The following is a 19259-nucleotide window of genomic DNA, read 5'->3' as shown; positions in this document are numbered from 1 at the left end:
GATAAAAAGATCACAAAGTGCTGGTGAAATTGTTTAATGTGACAAGATATAGTGTGTGTGTATAATCAATAAATATTAATAAAAGCATGAACGAATAAGAAGTGAATAAAAAAAATTATATAGTGATGGTGGTGAGCTTTAAGTGCTTACGTCCCGACTTCCACTAGAGGTCGCACTCACCCCTCAGCAAAGGTAACAATCCTGGCTGTAAAGGGTAAGGCAGATACTTCCCAGATCTAGCACCAGTAATCCTTATGGACAAATGGATCCCATCTGAGTGTTTAAGCAAAAGACCTCATAGCGTAGTGTGTAATGCTGATATTATAAAAGGGAGCAGCAGTAACTCACGGTTAGGCTGTAGTTGATCGACTCAGAACGTGTTTGCAGCGCCGGGGAGCTTCCGCGTTCCACAGGTGTGTGTGTATATATATATATATATATATATATATACGTATGTGTATACATATATATATATATATGTATATACATATATACACACACATATATATATATATATATATATATATATATATATATACATAAAAAGTACAGTAAAACTGCAGGAAAGGGCACTGGGGGGCAAACTAATGTGATTTATTTTTTTTATTTTGCATTGTATCAGTGTGTTTTGTGTGTTTTACATTTGAATTTGCCGCCGGTTCCACCCCCCCTGCGAACGTCACGTCACAGGAGATGGAAGCCAGGGCACGGAGAGGATCGGGAGGAAGATCCGCCGCTAGACACCACCAGGATACATCGCTGGATCCCGGTGACAAGGTAAGTAACCCTGCTTTCAGGATCCAGCAATGTGTGGCTCGGGGTTACCGCTTTTGGCTCTGAAATTTAACCCCGAGCCACGCTCGGGAATACCGCTAAGAAGGTTAAATTAGTATATTTTTTCTTATGATATGTCATTATTTGTTTACTAGTTCTATTATCACTTTTTTAAGCAGCGCTATCACATTTTTGTTTTTAATATTGTTTTATAGGGAACACATTTTAGTGGTAGCAGCAGCTTTTTTATAACTATATTTTTTTAACTAGTGGTGTCTCAAGGGTAGCGCACAATTATTTCTTCTCTTATAATTAGGCTTATGATCTACCAGAACATCCAGATCCTTCTCCACTATGGATTCCCCCAGCTGTACTCCCCCTTGTATGTATGATGCATGTTAGGTTGAAGTTTTCCTCTATGAGGAATGGTAATCTGCTGTCCTGGGGACTGGCTACTTCAGCTCACTCGTTAACTCTTCTGGGACCAACCCTTGTCCCTCTGTGTCTCAGAAGCGTTTTGAAAGGACCACACTGCTGGAAGTGATACCAACATCAATGGGAGTCGTCCTTATCCTGCAGGCAGTGATATAGACACTCAAAGAAAAGCCCCGCTGTAGAAGAATACAGATGCGGGACTGGAAGTTATGTGACCACAGCTTCAGGTAAGTCATAGGGGAATTTTTTTTATAGTGATCCATCAGAGGGGGGTGAGGTTGTAACATAACATGTTTAACTTGCCTAGAATTGAAAATAAACAATATGACTACAACATTCTTGTTTTCACTGGCACGCCAATTGTCTAATACTTGTAACTTGCGACTTAGGCCCCTTTCACACATACAGTCCGTTTGTCCTTTTTTCATCCATCCGTTGATGGATGAAAAACAGACATCAATGCAACTCTATGGAAAAACAGATGTAAATGGATGATCTATTTACATTAGTTTACATCTGCATCTTTCATCGTCAGTTTTTTTAAACTGATCAAAGCTCTATTTTTCTTCCGTTAAAAAAAACGGATCGGATGAAAAACGGATGTAAACTGACAAACGGTCAGTTTTTCATCCATTTTTGCATTGGTAGAGGATGTAAAAAACGGATTAAAAAAAGGCTAAAAAACGGATAAAAAACAGATGAAAAATGGATGAAAAACTGATGAATACTTCATCTAATTTGACGTGACTGAACTGATGAAATCAATGGTCCGTATGTGTGAAAGGGGCCTTAATGTGGAATATGTTGCTGACTCCTGTCCTAGAATATTCTCTCTTACAATTATTGTGTTCACTACATCACAGAATGCATTCAAACAGAACAGTGATTAAATGTTATTTATTCACTATCAACCAGATTTAAAAAACAAAAAACAAAAAAAAAAACATATTTTTATTACATAATGAAACATACTAAAAATATACCAATATTTTCCACAAAAGCCTTACCCAGACCTTTCCCCCTTGATATAAATTCATAAATGCACTATTTTATCATTCTAGACCCTTCATATAGTATAAATAGATAATAATGCTTATAAGTGCAGAGGTGTTCTAGCATAAAGTTCAATTTCTACACTTCTATTCTTTATCCTAAAGCCTCCACTTCCAATGTGAGCCTGGAGTGTTGATAAAGCTGGATCAAGATTCAATATTTGGGGACTGTTTGTGGCTCAGGCAGAGTGTGCTTAATAATTGGTGGAACCAATTTCTAGGTTTCATCAGCTCCATTGGGTGTCCTTCCTTCAAATTAATCCCTTTTCCACCATTGCTGTGTAAGTTTTGTGTCATATTTGCAGTATAACAGAAAGCAATCATGCAGCAAGAGTTAAAAGTTAAGCACTGGACCAAGTAGTCAAGCAGGTGTAACTATGCAGTAAAAGTTGGACTTATGGGCCGTTTACATGGGCCGAAGGGGCATAACCAAAAAAGGTCAGCCAATAGTTGAGAGCACTGACAGGTGTGTTCTAGCGGGGGGGGGGGGGGCAGTCCCCATGTCAGAACACAATAGCTCAGCAAGGGAGATCACTGTACTAACATTGGATTGTTAGTACAGTGGCTCCTCCTGAGCTCTTTCGTTTTTTTTTTGTTCAGCCCACTGGGTTGAATGAAGAAAAACTCACAATGTGTACTAGGCTTTAGATGTCAAGTCTCAAAGACTGTGTAATGAGCCGTGGACAAAGAAATCAAGCCCCTGTTGTTATGCCGTAAACACTGAGAATCCAAATAAACTTTGGAATAGTTATATACCAGTAAGTACCATTCTGGGGTACATGGTCATGGCAGAGAAACAATGTTTCATTGGCATCTTACCTTTTTAGGAACTTAGCTTTCACTTTCATTCCCAATTTTTTTTTTTCTGGAGAGTAATTCATCATAAGTGCAGATGGCCATCTGTCAGTCTGCTCCTGTATTTTTACTTGAGAAAGTTCATGTTTGAACACGTGACTCGCAAAGGTATGTGGACACAAAGAAGTTCTTCACTTGCTGAGCATCTGAAATCAAATGGGGATACATTTTCCTTTGTAGGGATTCTACCTAAAAGTGGAACTAAAAACAGAACTCCATCCAAAAGAGTTAGGCTGTTCCTCCTCCTCCACCTCCTTCTTTATATTTGGACCTTTTTTTTGGGGGGGGGGGGAGAGAGAGACAATAACCTGATTTTGACAGGTACCCGCTCCCTACTTTCAGCACGGATTGCAGCGATCTGAGTGGAAGTTCAGTCCCCCTCCTTCCCCCACAGCCTTCCATCCACAAAGCACAGCGTGGATCGCGCATTCGCACACAAGGGTTCACTGCCGGTTTCCCTTATTGGAGATGCCAGCGCCTGGACTGAAGAATCAGCTTTGGTTTGGACATTGCTGGATCAAGGGATATTTACATGCCCTCATACTAAAAGTCAGCAGCTACAGTATTTGTAGTTGCTGACTTTTCATTTTTTGGAGTTTTTGGGGGGAGTCTGGGGCTCCTCTTTAACTATATAGTACCTGCGCTCCACAAACGTAACTGTTTATTTCATTTTTAATGTTTATAGTAAACTCACACATCCATCCGTGTATCCATACTTCCTTGAATTAGTCTGCTCTTAGCTCAGGCATACAGGCAGAAGGGTGTGCTCAGATGAAAGAAAAAAAATGCCCAGGAAGACTTCTGGGATTTGTGACATAATTTTGGGCTAGGCCAGAAACCAGGAAGCAACTGAAGAAATAAGCTGGAGTGCTCCTAGTTTAACTTAGTGTTTTTTTGCAACTGCTATGTAGCCATCCTAGTTTATGTCTTCTGTGCTCTGTAGGCTTTTCCCAAGCTCAGGCTATTGATTATTTCTGCCTGCTTCTGTTGAGTTGCCTCCAGTGGTAAGTGTTGGAAGTAACACTGTGGAGCAATCACTGAGGGCTTTGTTCAGTGGCGTGAGCGGAGGGAAGGTGATAAATATTTCCAGAGTTTTCTTTCTCCTCTGGGCCTTGTCCCAAGGGTGTTGTGCTTAAGGCTCAGTGGAATTTCAGTTGCCCTGCTGAAGGATATATCCAGGGGAAGATAAGCAGGCAGGCAGCTGCATGAAAGAAACATCTCCAATGTTCTGTCCAAGGAAAGCTGGGTAGAAGCTGCTGCTGCCTAGGCAGTGTGCAAAAAGTTCACTGCTCACAAATCAAGGCTCTATGGTTGGCATAGGGCCTAATTGAGTAAAGAAAGAGAAAGATCCATTGCAACATTACAAAGTCATAGATAGAAATCACCACTTCAGAAAAGGTATGTATAGTAATTTCTTCTTTACAGGGCTAGATAGGTTAGTCTTAGATTGTTGATGCCAGTAGATTTAGAGATTTTAGTATTAGGATGAACCTCTACTTTAAGGACCAACTACCGTGTTTCCCCGAAAATAAGACCTACCCCGAAAATAAGACCTATCACTGTTTTCCAGGATGGCTGCAATATAAGCCCTACCCCAAAAATAAGCCCTAGTTAAAATCCTTGTAAAATCATGTAATCCAAGCTGTAAAAGGATTATATAATGTCCAGTGTATGTCTTTATGTGACATGATTGTAGAAAATACCTTATTTACAGCGCCGCTGGGCCCTCATGTGACCCACTGGAACTTTCCTCCTTCTCCCAGGTGATGCCAGCAGCCTTTTCCTCTGCAGTGCTCGGAGTGGGGCTGGCGTCAGCCGGGATCTCGGCATCTCCAACGACAGTGCTGGGAGTGGGAAAGAAGAGCTCCGGCAGGTCATGTGAGCGCCCAGCGGCGCTGTAAATAAGCTATTTTCTACAATGCTACATAAAGACACACACTGGACGTTATATAATTCATTTACAGAGCAGATTAAATGATTTTACAAGGACTTTAACTAGGGTTTGTTTTGGGGAATACGGAGATGCTGACTCCTGAGTGGACAGGGAGGCAGAGGGGGAGAGGAGACAGGGGACAAATAAGACATGCCTCCCAAAATAAGCCCTAATGAATTTTTTGTAGTCAAAATGAATATAAGACCTGGGCTTATTTTTGGGGAAACACGGTATTACCTATGAGATTTGCTGCTATACTTGTGAGTGTCCTGGACCTCTGACCAGCTCCCCTAAAAGTATATTTCATAAAAAAAGACTAAAGTAACTTTTCTATGCATCAACATACATACACCAAGGATTCAACCCTAACAGTTAAAGGCTAGACTGCTACACTACTTTGGTGGTCATTCCAAACCATTCTGAGAGGGGGATCTGCTATGCTTTAAAACCACAGACCAGACATAAAAAGGTGTGTAATTCTCGCGCTGTCAAATATTATGATACCTAAAAACCTTTAATGCTGCAGGCACTGTTATTGGTAACCACACAATGCAGGTAAATATAAAGGGGAGGAGTACCGCGCTTCAAAGGTGCATCCGTGCTCAAAAATATCTTTGTATGAACTCAGTATATATAATATTGTGCAAATATTTTATAAAGGCTATCTAAAGTGTCTCAGTGTCAAATAAATAAATAAATAAATATTAAATATGTGCTTGCTGTGGAAAATCCTATAAACAATGGCTTGGTATTGATTAGTGTATAAAAACCATACAAATATATAAAATTATTATAAATATATAAAATAAACAATCTTAATGGTGATAAATAAATTCCAAAAGTGTTCTGTGCTTATATTGGCACACTGTATTAAACCGATATTCAAAGTCTCTGTATAGATTCACAGGTGGTTCAATACTATTTTTTTATTATTATTTAAAGTGCTCAAGTGTCCCAAATAGTGTTAATGGTGATCAAAATCTTCCTCCTATATACAAATGTGTTCGTGACCACTAGGTGTCCTATGCGCTCACCTCAATCTCTTCAATATTAAGCCTAATACTGTGTCCTTACTCCTTTCTGCCACTGGGGTCCTATAGAGATACTGGATACCGTTTTCTCCTTATATTGAGGATCGGTTTAGTAGGGTCATGGAAGGGACCTCACAATCTCCAAAAAATAAACGGGCCAATATAGTGAAGTATTGCCAGATCATTTATTAATAAAAACAGAGTAACACTCACATGTATCTTTACTATCACAGGTTTCTTGCCTAAGCAAATTATGCCATACATCCCAGGAGTCTTCAGGAGGGTCAAAAACCGGGTTACTTTTTAAGTAGCCCATGGGCCTTTAGGAGGGGAGGAAGGGTTTTCTCAGCTAAGCCCACTCTCCAGCATGCATGCTTGAGCTAAGGGCAGATGGATTCCAGGAAGTAAATGCTACATGCTACATGAATCATTTGTCCTTACTCAAGATGGCCATAGCCAGAGTGCTAGGAGGTTGTTTTTCAAAGTGATTTTTCAATAAGATAAACCATAGAGACATGGATGGATGGGGGAGTTTGCTTTGAATATTGAAAATGAATTAAATAGTGTTTTTGGTTTGTGGTGCTCAGATGCAGTGAAGATCCGCTTTAATATGCCATTGGTACTGCCTTTAGAAGCAGAAGCTCCATTTGTAGTAATGCCAATAAGCTGTTGTGTAGGAATACCTTCAGAGATTAAATATTCTTTCACTTATCTCCACCCCTAGTATGGCCTTTCAAAAAAATGATTTTCAGAACTTTTTTTTTCAAAGTTACTGAAAACTAACATAACTAATTGTGATTTATCAGTCAGCTCCACAAAGCCATTGAGATAAAGGAAAAAAAATAGCTGCAGTCATCCAAGTTTTCATTTGTGAAATGATGTCAGCTGCCATGACTTCAAATCTTTCTTCTAACTGATCTAGCGGAACATTAAGGGGAATTTATTGCACATACTATTTCTGTTTTGTTTTTAAAATTATCAATGGAGGAATTGAGTCTACGTCTACAAAGGCTTATTTAACCAATTAACTATAGGACACTTTCACGTCCTTCCTGTCCAGGCCAATTTTCAGTCACACTTTGAATGACAATTACTTAGTCATGCAACATTGTACACATATGACATTTTTCTAATGTTTTCACACAAATAGAGCTTTCTTTTGGTGGTATTTAATCACCACTGGGTTTTGTATTTTTGTTAAATAAACAAAAAAAAAATGAAACTTTTGAAAAAAAATGCATTGTCTTTGTTTCTGTTATACAATTTTGCAAATAAATAATTGTTTCTTCAAAATCGATCAATCCTTATCCTCCATCAATCTAATTTCTTGAGGCTCGAAAATGCCAGGACAGTTTGAATACTCCCCAAATGACCCATATTACCATTTTTTTTGGAAAGTAGACAGTACAAGGTATTGAGCTAGAGGCATAGTGAGTTTTTTAAGTGGAAACTTAAACATTTATTTTCATTTTTTTTTTAAATTATTATTATTTTTTTTACATACTGTCACCAGTGCAGTATGTATTAGGGATCGAGGCCGATATATCGAGGGCTGATATGCACTTTTCCCGATATATTGGAATCGGCCCCGGAAGTTACCGATATTGCTGATATGTTTGTGACATCATTCTGCCTTTGAAGGCCGCCTCCCTCGCCTTGAATAGCCCCGTCTGGAGTCGGGACTAATCTCGAGGGAGTGTATCAATGCCATACACCCACCCACAGCAGCCCGGTGCCAGCCAGCCACCCACACCCACAGGCCCTGTACCAGCCAGCCACCTACAGGCCCTGTACCAGCCAGCCAGCCACCTACAGGCCCTGTACCAGCCAGCCACGCACAGCCCCTGTGCCAGCCAGCCACCCACCCACCACAGGGTGCCAGACAGCCAGCCACCCACAGGCCCTGTACCAGTCAGCCAGCCACCCACAGGCCCTGTACCAGCCAGCCACAGGCACTGTACCAGCCAGCCACCCACAGCCCCTGTGCCAGCCACCCACCCACCACAGGGTGCCAGCCAGCCACCCACCCACCACAGGGTGCCAGCCAGCCACCCACCCACCACAGGGTGCCAGCCAGCCACCCACCACCACAGGGTGCCAGCCAGCCACCCACCCACCACAGGTGCCAGACAGCCAGACACCCACCACAGGGTGCCAGCCAGCCAGCCACTCACCACAGGATGCCAGACAGCCACCCACCACAGCATGCCAAACAGCCAGCCACCCACCACAGGGTGCCAGACAGCCAGCCACCCACCCACCACAGGGTGCCAGACAGCCAGCCACCCACCACAGGGCGCCAGCCAGCCATCCACCACAGGGTGCCAGCAAGCCAGCCACCCACCACAGGGTGCCAGACAGCCAGCCACCCACCACAGGGTGCCAGACATTCACATACCCACCACAGGGTGCCAGCCAGCCAGCCACCCACCACAGGGTGCCAGCCAGCCATCCACCACAGGGTGCCAGCAAGCCAGCCACCCACCACAGGGTCCTAGACAGCCAGCCATTAAACATTAAACAAAAATGAACATATTCAGTACCAGATTTGTGTAAAAAATTGTCTTTATTTTTCAAAACTTTTAAAGGAACAAAATATCAGCCCATATCGGCCGATACTGATATGCGATGGCCAAAATATCGGTATCGGCAACGAAAAACCGATATTGGTCGATCCGTAGTATGCATCATCATATAACTGGTTTGGTGGTGATCAGGGCCAGTGACTGGTTACAGTATGTGTGAAAAAAAATTACAATTTTTTTTATTTTTATTCCAATTTCTTTTCTTTTTTTATGATTTTTTTTTTTTTTACATACGGTCACCAGTGCAGTACATTGTTACCATAGTGACACTGTTCTACTCTGTGAAGGTAATTAGGATTTCCTTTTTTTTTTTTTTTTTTTTTTTTTACACACTATGATTGCTTATAACTATTATGAACCTCCATTTTGTTTGAATGGCATCCATTCATCCAGTGTGTACTATTGTGAAGCTGTGATTGACCAAATCTGTCACATGTTACATATGCACTGTGATTGACCTTGTCTGTGTTATGTTATCACTGTTGCCAATCACAGATATCAACACAATAGTACACAATAAATGGCTATGAATGAAAGCCATTCATTGTGTACAATATGTGATATGCTGTAATTGGTCACAGCAATCACATAGCGCTGGCAACTGCCCCATACACTGATTTGTCATCTGCTGTGTGCAGTGGACATGCCGGATGACAGATCATGCAACAGCATGGCCCGTAGGGGGTGTGAGAGGCGCAATCCTGAACTACGTCATATGAGGTCCACCCAGGATGGCAGCGCTCCTGCTCAGCCATCATTCTATTATAGGCTGGGCAGAAAGTAGAGTTAAAGTGTTACTAAACCCACAACAGTAAAATCTGTCTATAGATGCAGAATACTCTGCTTGTTATACTCACTGTGTAACTTAAGTGATTAATCCTCTGTATTGTGTAAAAAGGCTGTGTGATCCTGTATGCACAGATCCGCCCCCTCCTGCAAGTTCACTCTGGACAAGTCCAGATAAGCACAAAAAGTGTAGTTCAGCTGCACATGCTCAGTTTGGTCGCTATTGCTCAGAGAACACTTCCTGGTTTTAGATGAGCTATTCAGGTCACATGGTATTAACATCACACATTTGGGCGTTTATACAGATCCTAAATGACAGCCCAGTCCCTCCCTCCTCCTCCATGCCCAGTAACTAAAAAAGAACACAGTGGGCGGAATGTCACATCCTGATTGATGGATGTTTTGTTTTTTCTTAGGAGGGTACATGTGATCAGCACAGGGCCAATCAGCACTGTCCAGACATGTTCAGACAGAGAATTAAGGGTCTTAAAACCTGATAGGACAATCGTGGGAGAAATGAAAACTCCTTCTCCAAACTATCAGCACTCACTGATACAAGTCACAAAATTGCTCTAACTGCTATATACTGCTGATGAGAAAAGGTATTTTCTCTGCAAGCCTGGTAAACATTATTTGGTGTGTATTATCTAATGTTTTTAATTGTTGCGCTTTCTGTTTTCATAACTCAGACTCATTTTCAGTTTTAGCATGAAATGTTCTAGAGGGTCTCTCAATATTTTCTTTTTGAAATAAGGAATGGAAGTTTCGGACAACAGACATACACACTTGCCATTCACTTCAATAAAAAAATGATTGTGGTTCCCATTCACAATCTTTGGGGACTAAATTGTCCCTTACTAGGGGCTCCAGGCAGCCATGTTGAAGAGTCTGGCACCTCCTACTGGAAATTGAAATCCAATGAGATTTCAGCAGCCATCTTGATACAGGAATGCCTAAATAGCAGTTTCTGCATTATTCAGAGCACCAACAGTGTTATGGAAATGCATCTGACAAGAAGGAAAAGAGTAGGTTTACCCTTACAGGGTATCTCTAATGCCAACTTTTTGGCACTCTTTCATCATCAGTCAGATGTGCTGCAAGGACTTTGAGGATCTCAGCACAACAGAAAGACAGAAAGTGCTCCTCAGGCAGGCACTATGTGATCCTTAAAGCGGAGTTCCGGGCACAGAAATTATTTTTTGATGAACATACCCCCGGGACAGTCAGGGCTAGCACATTCCACAATGGCTAGCCTCTGATCTGTCCCGGTTCGCACTTACCTTTTAGAAGAAATACTTACTTAGAAAATTTCTTCCACAGCGTTTCCATCTCTGTTGTGGGCAGCTGAAGCCGGCGCGGTCCTCTTCTCTGTCTTCTTCCGCGTCTTCGTGTCCCAGAATGCACTGCACCGGCCCCTCTCGTCACTTCCGGTGCGGCGCCGCATTCCTAAACAGCTTCTGGGCATGCCCAGAAGCTGTTTAGCAGGGGAATGCGGCGTCGCCCGGAAATGACGAGCGGGCCGGTGCCGTCGCATTGATTCCTGGGAGCTATGACGTTTAGCTCCCAGGAATCATCGCGAGGCAGGAAGTGACGGGGTGAGCCTCGGCGCTGGAGGAGGAAGCAGTCATAGGTGAGTATTTACGATCTTCAATAAAAAGGTGAGTAAACAAAAAAAAAAAAAAAAAAACTATCCAATTCCTTTTCAGGTGAGCTCTACCTAGCGGAGGGGCACAAAAAAAAAAATCGTTTTTGTGCCCGGAACTCCGCTTTAAGCTCATATTATATTGCTTTTGAAAAAATGCCTTGTTGACAGACATTACCTTTCTGCTTGAAGAAATGTGTAACCCAAAACATATGCAGTGCCATTTCTGTACACTACCTAACTTCAATGATCATTCTATTTCTACAATATAAAGTAACGTTTAAGGACCAATGTGTGTTGACTCCCCCAAATTTTTGGATATGCTGGTTATGCCCCCACCCACAGACTGAGTTCTGGCCAATCTGGCTGCTTTGAGTTCTGGTCTTGCTGGCTGGTTAGCTGGATTTAGTTCTGGCCTGGCTGACTGGTTTCATCTCTCTCCTGGCTGGCTGTCTAGGCTGAGTTCTGGCCTGGCTAATTGGTTTCTTCTCTTTTCCGGGTGGCTGTGTAGGCTGATTACTGGCCTGGCTGACTGGTTTCATATCTCTCCTGGCTGGCTGTCTGGGCTGAGTTCTGGCCTGGCTAATTGGTTTCTTCTCTTTCCTGGGTGGCTGTGTAGGCTGATTTCTAGCCTGGCTGACTGGTTTCATCTCTCTCCTGGCTGGCTGTCTAGGCTGAGTTCTGGCCTGGCTAATTGGTTTCTTCTCTTTCCTGGGTGGCTGTGTAGGCTGATTACTGGCCTGGCTGACTGGTTTCATATCTCTCCTGGCTGGCTGTCTGGGCTGAGTTCTGGCCTGGCTAATTGGTTTCTTCTCTTTCCTGGGTGGCTGTGTAGGCTGATTTCTAGCCTGGCTAACTGGTTTCTTCTCTCTCCTGGCTGGCTGTGTAGGCTGATTTCCTGCCTGGCTGACTGGTTTCATCTCTGTCCTGGCTGGCTGTCTAGCCTGAGTTCTTGCCTGGCTGGTGGGATTGGCTGAGCTTTTGCATGCTGGTTAGTAGGCTGAAAGGACAAAGCACAACAACTCGCTGTCCTAGTCTTCACCTTGATGTAGTCATGCCAGTTGCTAACGTCGTGCAACATTTAAAGCTCAACCCCAACAAATAATTTTATTTTGTCTTGAACAGAGTGGGGATGGGTTAGATTCCCTGTTGGTTTTTTGTTATCTGTCAACATTGAGATTTTTATTATGTCAGGAGAGAGAAAGTGATAAGAAAGAAGTGATAAGAAATCCCTCCAATAGGGACAAATAAGCAGACATATTTTATTTAGAATACTGGGGAAGGGTTGGAGAAATAAACACTGTTCTTTACTTACTGTCCCAGTTATGACTACCCCCCCCCCCCCCATTTTATGTACAGACATCAAAGGGACAGGAAGTGAAGAAAATACAGTGCCTTGAAAAAGTATTCATACCCCTTGAAATTTTGCACATGCTGCCATGTTACAACCAAAAACGTAAATGTATTTTATTGGGATTTTATGTGATTGACCAACACAAAGTAGCACATAATTTTGAAGTGGAAGGAAAATGATAAATGGGTTTTTAAAAGTTTTTACAAATAAATATCTGAAAAGTTTGGCGTGCATTTGTGTTCAGCCCCCTTTACTCTGATACCCCAAACTAAAATCTAGTGGAACCAATTGCCTTCAGAAGTCTCCTAATTAGTAAATTGAGTCTACCTGTATGTAATATAATCTCAGTATAAATATAGCCAGGGCTGTCTTTAATTATGATTGGACCCTGGGCAAATATTTTCTTGGGCCCTCCCCAAACCACTTATTAACTATTTGCAGCCAGTGCGGGCTCAAGGGGCAGCTGCTTTGGACCCCACAAGAATGACTGGAACCAGGGCAGCTGCCCCTTTTGCCCTGTGTTAGAGACGGCCCTGAATATAGCTGTTCGTAAACAGAGGCTACAAGCCTGGTCACATCTCTCTTTATCCCTTATTGGGAGAATAATTCTAATAAAAATGAAAATCCTCCCAGTTCTACTATACAGCCTTAGGCACTCTCCAGTCTGGTTACCGAAATCCTATTGTAAGCAATTAGACTCACTCATAGGCTCCTTCTTATGGAAATCCCACCCAGCTAGATTTACGCAAACCTTGGACACAAGGGGGCTGGGCTTGCCCAGACTTTTATACCTACTACTTGGCAGCCATGCTTATCCACGCTCACAACTGGCTTATCTGTGATGACACAAATGCCTCAGTAGTGTTAGAAGCTGCACACTCCTCTCCTCTCCTCTCCAGGGGTCTGAGAGTTTCTCACCCACCCCTGACTGCTGCTATGAGGGCAGGTATAAAGGCCTGGCACGTTGTCAATACTAAACCTAATACAGTGAGGGGTAAAAGGTCCCAATTAACACTGCTTTGGTTCAGTCCCACGTTAACGGAATTCCAATCCCTACCGGACCCTGGTCTTTGGGCTGCTAAATGGGTCAGATACCTTTCAGATATTTGTGATGGGAGTGCACTATTTATTTTTGACAGGTTGAAGGATACACTTACATTGCCTAATGCATTTTCCCCCCGATTCCTGCAACTCTGCCATGCATCACAATCGAAGTTCTCTTCGTTTAGATTGGAGCAGGATGATTTGGAGGTTCTCCTTCAGGATGACACTTTCAAAAAAACATTATCTGCAATCCACAAGGCATTACTGCCCTCTGTTCATGAGGGACTAGATGCCCTGCTTACTGTGTGGCGTTCAGAGGAGCAGGACTTGGACAGTGCAGACTGAGAAGATCTCTGGGACAGCCCGTTTCAATCACTGATATTGAATAAAGACCAGTTGATCCAATTAGAAACGGTATACAGAATTTATTTAACACCACAACGATTACATTGTATTTACCCTAATCCCTCTTCTTGCTGTTGGAGATGCTCTAGTGATCTTGCAGGATGCGCCCATATTTTTTGGGAGTGCCCTCAAACTAGTAGCTACTGGCAGGAGGTGATCCAGTTTATATCTACACTGACTACTACATTCCTATAAAGGTTGGCGTTTGCCTCTTGGGGTTAGTTGACTCTCTTGCTGTTAATAGGGTGATGCACACTCTTTTGGGCCTCCTATTATTTTATGCCAGGAAGGCAATTGTGCTTAAGTGAAAATCAGATACGGCCCTTTCTCTGCCCTTCTGGAAGCATCTAATCAATAGGGTTGTACCCCGATATAAAGCTACTTATTTTTCTAGGGGTTGCCATAAAAAAATGAGAATGTCTGGCACTTGTGGACAACCTCAGACTCTACGGTTGATCAGGAGCCTATGGATTGAATCCATTTGCTCCTGACAAGGTTTAGCTTATGTTATGAACAGAGATTCTCCCTTGCAGTGACTCATGATACATTTGTTAAGGTATAAATCCATCCAAGAGTTAATGTTCTCCTGATACAATATCCTAATGGTCGGGAGGGAACAGGAATCTCCTTACAATCCATTAATCCTCAAGTTGATTACATGGGTGTACAACTGAGCAAGATGTATGGAATGTTTTATGTTTTATATTAAGATGTTTAATTTAGTAGATCTGTGTTTTATATACTTGTTAGCCGGGGAATGCCCAAAGGCTATGTTTGGACACATATCTTTTAAAACTTTTCAATAAAAAGAAATGTTCAAAAAAATAAATACAGCTGTTCTGTGAATCCCTCAGAGGTTTGTTAGAGAACCCTAATGAACAAACAGCATCATGAAGGCCAAGGAACACACCAGACAGGTCATGGATAAAGTTGTTGAGAAATGTAAAGCAGGGTTAGGTTATAAAAAAATATCCCAAGCTTTGAAAATCTCACAGAGCACTGTTCAATCCGTCATCTGAAAATGGAAAGAGGATGGCACAACTGCAAACCTACCAAGAAATGGCCATCCACCTAATTTGACAGGCCTGGGCAAGGAGAGCATTAATAAAAAAAGCAGCCAAGAGGCCCATGGTAACTCTGGAGGAGCTGCAGAGATCCACTGCTCAGGTGGGAGAATCTGTCAACAGGACAACTATTATTCGTGCATTCCACAAATCTGGTCTGTATGGAAGAGAGGCCAGAAGAAAGCCATTGTTGAAAGAAAGCCATAAAAAGTCTTGTTTGCAATTTGCGAGAAGCCATGTTGAGAGCCAGGGACTGGGACAAGGGGTGGGCAGGAGGGGCGCTGCCCTCTGTACTGTGGTATCATGTGAGGTGGTGGGGCACCACGAGGAGATTGGGGGGAGGAGATGTGTGTTCGAAGGGTAAATTTGAGGGGCAGAGGATTTGTGCTAGGAGGAGGAAATTATTTTTTTTTGGGGGGAGGGAGATTTATGAGGGGGCATATGGGGAGGGAAAAGATTTCAACTTAAGGGGTGGGGGCAAATATTTTTTGCTGGGTGGGGGGATTTCAGCAGGGGGGGCTGATGTGTACTGTGAGGAGGAAGAATTTATGTTTAGGGGTAAGCATGCAGGTTCACCTTCCAGCAGGACAATGACACTAAACATACAGCCAGGATTACAATGGAATGTTTTAGATCAAAGCATATTCATGTATTAGAATGGCCCAGTCAAAGTCCAGACCTAAACCCAATTGAGAATCTGTGGCTAGACTTGAAAATTGCTGTTCACAGACGCTCTCCATCCAATCTGACAGAGCTTGAGCTATTTTGCAAAAAAAAATGAGCAAACAATTCACTTTAGATGTGCAAAGCTGGTACAGACATACCCAAAAAGACTTGCAGCTGTATTTGTAGTGAAAGGTGGTTCTACAAAGTATTGACTCAGGGGGGCGGAATACAAATGCATGCCAAACTTTTCACATATTTATTTGTAAAAAAATTTGAAAACCATTTATCATTTTCCTTCCACTTCACAATTATGTGCAGCTTTGTGTTGGTCCATCACACAAAATCCCAATAAAACACATTTACGTTTTTGGTTGTAACATGACAAAATGTGGAAAATGCCAAGGGGTATGAATACTTTTTCAAGGCAGTGTATGTTTCTGAGAGGTCACAGACAGATATAAAAACCTGTCAGCACGTTTAACCCCTTTCTGCCAACCGTCCCCCAGGCGCCTTTAGGAGTTTTAAATGGCGGGAGGTGGGCATTACAGTCACGTGACCGCTGTGATGTTTCCACTTCCCGACGGTAACTGTGCTGGGAGCGCGCACGGGATGTATGGACACACAGATACACTGACAGGTCTGCAGGATACCTGCATGGCATTAGCGATCTGCTGATCACTGGTGCAATGCTTTACATTCTCCAAAAAACAAACAAATAATAAATGCACATTTTTTACCTTTTACCTGAACTTATCCTTTAAGCTACTTGACTTGCACAAGCATCAGTTTAACTGCTGGCAAACATTTGATGACTTCTGGTTAGGTAATGGTGGCTTAGACCTTAAATTGTTATTGCAGTGTAGATTGTTTCAGTTGAAGTGTGTTGGAAACATTATCTTTTGTTCTGCCAGACAGGATTATGCAAAATCAGAGTGCTGGATTTTTATGTACAGTAACAGAATGAATAGACGAGATGCTAAGTATGATAAGTTCTTTTATGATGTGTAACTAAATGAATTCTTTGTTAATACTTTGTACTGTTGCATATAATCACTGCACAAACTGCCCAGTAATCCCAGTGTGTCATGTTTGATTGAGCTTTGGCTGGGAACATGATGTAACAGCTTCTTACTGGTAATCGCAATGAACATACACTATATACAGTGGGGATCGAAAGTTTGGGCACCCAGGTAAAAATTTGTATTAATGTGCATAAAGAAGACAAGGAAAGATGGAAAAATCTCCAAAAGGCATAAAATTAAAGATTAGACATTATTATAATATGTCAATAAAAGCTAGATTTTATTTCCATCATTGACACTTTCAAAATTACAGAAAACAAAAAAATGGCGTCTGCAAAAGTTTTGGCACCCTGCAGAATTTATAGCCCCCTTTGCAAGGCGGAGATCTGCCAGTGTCATGGATTGTTCTCAATCATCGTCTGGGAAGACCAAGTGATTTTAATCTCAAAGATTTTAAATGCCCAGACTTATCTAACCTTGCCCCAACAATCAGCACCATGGGATCTTCTAAGCAGTTGTCTAGAAAACTGAAACTGAAAATAGTTGACGCTCACAAAGCTGAAGAAGGCTATAAGAAGATAGTAAAGCATTTTCAGATGTCAATATCCTCTGTTCGGAATGTAATTAAGAAATGGCAGTCATCAGGAACAGTGGAAGTTAAAGCAAGATCTGGAAGACCAAGAAAAATATCAGACAGAACAGCTCGCAGGATTGTGAGAAAAACAATTCAAAACCCACGTTTGACTGCACGATCCCTCAGAAATATCTGGCAGACACTGGAGTTTTGGTACACTATTCCACTATAAAAAGATACTTGTACAAATATGGTCTTCATGGAAGAGTCATCAGAAGAAAACCTCTTCTACGTCCTCACCACAAAAATCAGCATTTGAACTTTGCAAATGAACATATAGACAAGCCTGATGCATTTTGGAAACAAGTTGTGTGGACTGATGAGGTTAAAATTTAACTTTTTGGCCGGAATGAGCAAAGGTACGTTTGGAGAAGAAAGGGCACAGAATTTAATGAAAAGAACCTCTGTCCAACTGTTAAGCATGGGGGTGGATAAATCACGCTTTGGGGTTGTATTGCAGCCAGTGGCACAGGAAACATCTCACGAGTAGAAGGCAAAATGGATTCAATAAAATTTCAGCAAATTTTGGATGGTAACTTGATGCCATCTGTGAAAAAGCTGAAGTTAAAGAGAGGATGGCTTCTACAAATGAATAATGATCCTAAATACACCTCAAAATCCACGGGGGATTACATCAAGAGGCGTCAGTATGTTGAGGTCAGGAGATTGTGAAGGCCATGGCAAAACCTTCAGTTTATGCCTCTTGATGTAATCCCCCGTGGATTTCGAGGTATGTTTAGGATCATTATCCATTTGTAAAAGCCATCCTCTCTTTAACTTCAGCTTTTTCACAGATGGCATCAAGTTACCATCCAAAACTTGCTAAAAAATTTTTTTTCTTCAAAAAAAAAATTACAGTTTTATATCTTTAAATGTGAAATGTGGCAAAAGGTCGAAAAGTTCAATGGGTCCGAATACTTTCACAAGGCACTGTAATTGAAAATCTATGGATAGACCTTAAAAGAGCAGTGCATAACAGACAGCCCCGAAATCTCAAAGAACTAGAAGACTTTTGTAAAGGAAGAATGTGCAAAGAGACCTCAAACAAGAATTGAAAGACTCTTGGCTGGCTACAAAAAGTGTTTACAAGCTGTGATACTTGCCAAAGGGGGCAGTACAAGATATCAACTCTGCAGGGTGCCCAAACTTTTTCAGATGCCATTTTTTTGTTTTCTGTTATTTTGAAAGTGTAAATGATGGAAATAAAATCTAACTTTTGTTGACATATTATAAGAATGTCTAATCTGTAATTTGATGCTTTTTGGAGATTTTTCCATTTTTTCTTGGCTTCTTTATGCACATTAATACAATTTTTTACGTGGGGTGCCCAAACTTTCGATCCCCACTGTAGACCTGCAGTGTCATACACAACATAGTGACTTCTCAAATGACTATTTATCCCTAACATGTGAAAAGTATAACTGCTACAAAGCAAAGTACCTGTGTTTCACAGTTACATTGTTGGCTTGAAAAAAGAGACAAGTCCATGTTCAACCTATAGAAATAAATAAACAGAAAACCACCATACTGAATCCTATACACACAGCTGATACAGAGGAAGGCAAATAAAAATAACCCATATAAAGCATGGTCTAATTTGCTCCAGTGGGGAAAAATTCAGTGAATCTGGAAAGTATTCAAAGCGCTTCAGTTTTTCCACATTTTATTATGCTACAGCCTTATTTCAAAATTAAATTAATTATTTTTCTCAAAATTCTACAAACAATACCCTATAATGACATTGTAAAAAAAAAAAAAGTTTGTTTGAAATCTTTGCAAATGCATTAAATAATAAAAAAGGAAAAAAATCACATGTACATAAGTATTCAGAGCCTTTGCTCAATAGTTTGTTGAAGCACCTTTGGCACCAATTACAGCCTCAAGTCATTTTGAGTATGATGCTACAAGCTTGGCACACCTTTTTTGGGCAGTTTTTCCCATTCTTCTTTGCAGGACCACTCAAGCTCCATCAGGTTG

The sequence above is a fragment of the Pelophylax lessonae genome (genome assembly GCF_965119305.1).
Source record: "Pelophylax lessonae genome assembly, chromosome: 12".
Lineage (NCBI taxonomy): Eukaryota > Metazoa > Chordata > Amphibia > Anura > Ranidae > Pelophylax > Pelophylax lessonae.
Note: the sequence above shows the minus strand (reverse complement) of the source record.